We start from the raw sequence: 5,736 nt of genomic DNA on the forward strand, positions 1-5,736 counted from the left end.
TGCCTTCTGTCTGTCTGTACCAGTATGACTCTTTACCTTCTGTCTGTCAATACCAGTATGACTCTGTGTGTCTGTCAATACCAGTATGACTCTGTACCTTCTGTCTGTCCATACCAGTATGACTCTGTGCCTTCTGTCTGTCAGTACCAGTATGACTCTGTGTCTGTCAATACCAGTATGACTCTGTGTCTGTCAATACCAGTATGACTCTGTGTGTCTGTCAATACCAGTATGACTCTGTACCTTCTGTCTGTCAATACCAATATGATACTCTACCTTCTGTCTGTCAATACCAATATGATACTCTACCTTCTGTCTGTCAATACCAGTATGACTCTGTACCTTCTGTCTGTCAATACCAGTATGACTCTCTACCTTCTGTCTGTCAGTACCAGTATGACTCTGTGCCTTCTGTCTGTCAATACCAGTATGACTCTCTACCTTCTGTCTGTCAGTACCAGTATGACTCTGTACCTTCTGTCTGTCAATACCAGTATGACACTCTACCTTCTGTCTGTCAATACCAGTATGACTCTGTACCTTCTGTCTGTCAATACCAGTATGACTCTCTACCTTCTGTCTGTCAGTACCAATATGACTGTACCTTCTGTCTGTCAATACCAGTATGACTCTGTACCTTCTGTCTGTCAATACCAGTATGACTCTGTACCTTCTGTCTGTCAGTACCAGCATGACTGTACCTTCTGTCTGTCAATACCAGTATGACTCTGTAGTTTCTGTCAGTCAATACCAGTATGACTCTATGCCTTTTTCTTTGTCAATAACGGTATGACTCTGTACCTTCTCTCTGTCAATACCAATATTACTCTGTATCTCTGTTAATACCAGTATGAGTCTGTGTGTCTGTCAATACCAGTATGACTCTGTACCTTCTGTCTGTCAATACCAGTATGACTCTGTGTCTCGTCAATACCAGTATGACTCTGTGTGGCTGTCAATACCAGTATGACTCTGTACCTTCTGTCTGTCAATACCAGTATGACTCTGTGTCTGTCAATACCAGTATGACTCTGTGTGTCTGTCAATACCAGTATGACTCTGTGTCTGTCAATACCAGTATGACTCTGTGTGTCTGTCAATACCAGTATGCCTCTGTACCTTCTGTCTGTCAATACCTGTATGACTCTATGCCTTTTCTTTGTCAATACCAATATGACTCTTCTGTCCTTCTGTCTGTCAATACCAATATGACTCTGTACCTTCTGTCTGTCAATACCATTATGACTCTGTGTCTGTCAATACCAGTATGACTCTGTGTGTCTATCAACACCAGTATGACTCTGTACCTTCTGTCTGTCAATACCTGTATGACTCTATGCCTTTTCTTTGTCAATAACAGTATGACTCTGCCCTGTCTGCTCCCAATGACCGGCGCCAGTATGTGTAAGGGGTGCGTACTGGCGGCAGAGAAGTCAGACGCAGGAGAGCAAAAACTGTGGTTACAAACAAACAATACCGGACAAGGACATGTGGGGAACAGAGGGTTAAATACACAACATGTAATTGATGGGATTGAAACCAGGTGTGTGGGAAGAGAAGACAAAACAAATGGAAAATGAAAGGTGGATCGGCTAGATACCGGAGACGTCGACCGCCGAATGTCGCCCGAACAAGGAGAGGGACCGACTTCGGAGGAAGTCGTGACAGTATGTCTCTGTGTGTCTGTCAATACCAGTATGACTCTGTACCTTCTGTCTGTCAATACCAGTATGACTCTGTACCTTCTGTCTGTCAATACCAGTATGACTCTGTACCTTCTGTCTGTCAATACCAATATGAGTCTGTGCCTTCTGTCTGTCAATACCAGTATGACACTCTACCTTCTGTCTGTCAATACCAGTATGACTCTGTGTGTCTGTCAAAACCAGTATGACTCTGTACCTTCTGTCTGTCAACACCAGTATGATTCTGTAGCTTCTGTCTGTCAATACATGTATAATGCAGAGCTGTGATTGGTTCCAGATGAGTGGGTAAATTGTTGGGTTGTGATAGGGTCGAGACGATGTGTTTTTCAACAAGACAGGCATATTGTAGCACTGTTATTTGACAGTTATTTAATATCACTGTAAAGGATCCTTCAAACACTTGAGTTTTTATTAAAACTACTTTTAATCTGGATGATTCAACTCAAGACAATTTTTTTCATTGGTTTTAAAGAGTAATATAAATATAGCTTCTAAACGTGACCCATTCAAGACAACATACACTACTACCTATGCTAAAATCTGCTTGTTTCCCCTAAAAATTACATTTGAGCACCTAATGGGTCTAGAATATTAAAACCTCTTAAATCCTTAAAACCTCTCAATATATTCCGTAGATGTACCCCTGTACCATTGGTACAACCTTTGATTCATTAAGCCAAACCTATCCACAAACAACCTAAAAGTCCCTGCCTGGAGGTGTAGAAACAGCACAATACAACTCGTTGGCCTATCTCAAAGAGGACTGATTGATGCGGTTTCGGACCTGTACATAGTCTCGTCTTTCTTTTGAAGTGTTTTCAGGGAGGGAGGATGATAAGTGGGGAGGGAGCGTGGAGAGAGGGGCTAGCATTAGTGCTAGTGATCCATAATAGCTGTACTCTAAGACTCACTACTCTCCTGGATGCTAGGGAACTGGAGGAACAGCCACTTTCCCACTGTAAGCGCCACTAAAAGGATCTTTACCAGGAACTGCTTTGCATTTGGTTGTGGCAGCATTCCTTTGGGTGTATGCTCTAGATAAATGCACCGACGCAATAAGTCGACGTCTTGCTCCCCTTGCGTCCATTAGTTCACAGTACTACGTGTGTGACGCCTTTATATCTGCTGTGCTCTGTGTTTCCCTACACTGCATTTGTGTCCATTTTATTGGGTCAATAGCGGAACTAGACAATAATAGCAGTGTCATGACAGCGTCCTCTTAAAACACTGCACCCTCCCATCGTCGACGTCACGGCTCCCCTTGAACCTTGTTTCCTGTCAGCACTTCCTGTCATTAAGAACTTTCAGATGCACCACTCATCAAAACGGAAGGAGAGACGGATGGATGGATGCTGGATGGATGGTTGCTAGATGGATGGATGCTAGAGTGCTATTGACGGAAAGAGTAAAGAGGAGAAGTCAAGGTACACTGGATTTCATTAAGAAAGTACTACATCTTAGTTGCGTCTCTTGAGAGCAGTCTCTTTCTCCAAACCTCCACTCGAGTGCCATCAGTAATCCCTTGTCGCTCCCGGGCAGGCAGGCTCTCTCATCACAGTGAAGAGAGCGGTATTGATAGGTGTCAAACTCTCCGTGGGATGCCTGTCACTCTTTATAGAGCTCTGATTGGCCCGTGTCACAACGGATCACCCTCACACCCAGCAGCAGCGCAGTTTATTATTAGGAGCCCAACTTGAAGGCAGACATTTTGGCTGAAAGTGTTTTTAATGAACTAGCAGAAAGCAGTAAAAACTAGCTGCTTTGCACCATTGCCCTGGCAGGGGATTACCTTAGCAACATCAGTGCTCTGAAAGGAGAAAGGTTGCTTGATAGGTGGCCATTTTGGGTCAAAGACTTTTTAAATTAACCAAAAGGAAGCAGTGACAAACTGTTGCTTTGTCCTATTGACTTGGCACCTTAAAGGATCTTAGCGACATAGCCCTTTGACATGAGACAGCTTGCATGATAGGCAGCTCTTTTGGCTTTGATTAGGGAATGAACCAAAAGTTAGCAGGAAGCAGTGACAACTCGCAGCTTTGCACCATTGCCTTGGCAGGGGCTAGCTAGCTTGATAGGCGACCATGTGGCTCGTCAATAGCAGACCCAGAGTCATGCTTGAGTGTGTTTGCACTAACCTGGTTGTTTGCGCACACATGGGATAATTAGCGTAATGAGTTATTTATAGTCGGCTGTGGAATTGCCAGGCAACACGGGGGGGCTGATTTAGCCACTTGCCAATCACTTATTTATGGCTTCCTGGAGGTGAATAACTTGTCTGTCTTTGTGTGGAGCGCCATGGCAACACAACAGGAAGACGGTCCTGTGGAGAGGAAGTGGAACCCTGTGATAGTATCACTTGTCTCTCACTCACTATGAAGTTTTCAAAGTGGTTACACAAACACACACATGCACGGACAAACACATACCCACAAATGCCTTTAATCAAAACAAGCCCTCCTTGAACTTACTAGACCTCTTAAAAGGTGTTTATGTAAAATTGTGATATTTATAATTGGAGCGACTCTTGAGGAGTGGAATGCTACCAAAATGTGATTCTCATTCAGTGTTGTTATGAGTGTGAGGAAACTGCTGCTGTGTGATAGAAACAGTTCTACATCATATTCTCACTTCCTCAAAACCCCCGGCTCGGCACTTTCTAGTTGTTTTTAGAGAGTAGGAAGGCCTCAGTGTCAATGTTCACCAGTCTACGTCTATGGTGTTTCCCAAACCTCTCCTCGAGTACCCTCTGCCAGTTCAACATGTTTGATCTATTGCAGTACAAGCACACCTAGTCAGCTAAATATCAAACATTAGCTGAGGTGTGCTTGTACTGGAACAGATGAAATACATGGAACGGCCGGGAGGTATTTTTACAAGTGGTTTGGGAAACACCATAGACGTAGCCTGGTGAACGTTGACACTGAGGCCTTCCTACTCTCTAAAAACAACCAGAAAGCGCCGACCCAGCAGTTTGAAAAGTGGTTTGTGAAACCCAGCTCTTGTTGACATCCTCTCTCTAGTCTCCTAGTACATGATATTTTAGTAACAGCCTACCAGTAAAATCTGATGGATGGATGTACACTCATTTGAACTCCACTGCTTACACAATGAGTAAATAGCTGCGTGTGACAGACCAGTCACTCACACCCTCTCTGATACACACATAACAAGACATAGTAGACATTTTTTTTAAAGACGTTTGTTTCCAGGTATCCAATGTCTCCCCACCTTCTGGATGAACTCCACAGAAACACTGGAAATAGCCTGAAACAACCCACTTCAAAGTCAGTCTGGGCACTCTGACCACTTTTACCGTCAGTATCTTGAGCTTTCCCCACAATTCCCATCTGAATTGAGAGTGCTATTAGTGTTGTGTTGATTGGCACGGCAACTCTGTGCTTTTGACATCAGTGGCCTGGATTGACTCAAACATGCCGCGAGCCATCAGTCCCATCATGCATTGCGTTGGCCCCTGGGGCGTGGCCTCAGCTCAGCCTGCTGTCTAGAGTTGCCACATCCATCATTATCTCAACTGAATACACACACACATCTAAACACACACACACAGCTGAAGACACACACACAGCTAAACACACACACAGGAGAGTGGTTACCACTGACAGAGTTTATAACGGACAGAGCCGTGATAAAATGCTTGAATATGGGTTGAATAAAGACGGCTTTATTTAATACTAAATCGTAAAGAGGTTGGGAGGATATGTCTAAATTAACACATTTTGAAATAGCCAGAAACCCAGAATGAGGTTTCTAGCTATTCAATCAGTCCATTCAATCCCACAAGTTCTGATGGAATAGGCCTCACAGATTAAGTTCAAACCAGGGTGTCCCTAGATGGTAAGAGGAATCTTTATTTCTCATCATTTCTCTCTCTCTCTCTCTCTCTCTCTCTCTCTCTCTCTCTCTCTCTCTCTCTCTCTCTCTCTCTCTCTCTCTCTTTTCGTTGTCTGGCAGTGACCCTTACGTCATGTTTCCGTTGCTCAATGAGAGCGTGTCATGTGTCCAGGCACCC

The 5,736-nt window shown here is 43.9% G+C and overlaps 1 long non-coding RNA gene across 1 annotated transcript in view; it reads right to left on the bottom strand.

Annotated features, from left to right (window-relative positions):
- Nucleotides 1-5,366: 5,366 nt before the first annotated feature.
- Nucleotides 5,367-5,736, bottom strand: part of LOC123743855 (uncharacterized) — a 3,169-nt gene continuing 2,799 nt past the window's right edge. The window contains exon 2 of the long non-coding RNA XR_006770722.2: nucleotides 5,367-5,736. This exon is cut by the window's right edge and continues 148 nt beyond it. This is a non-coding gene — a long non-coding RNA (uncharacterized LOC123743855).

Source organism: Salmo salar, chromosome 07, assembly GCF_965601325.2.
Source record: "Salmo salar chromosome 07, fSalSal1, whole genome shotgun sequence".
NCBI lineage: Eukaryota > Metazoa > Chordata > Actinopteri > Salmoniformes > Salmonidae > Salmo > Salmo salar.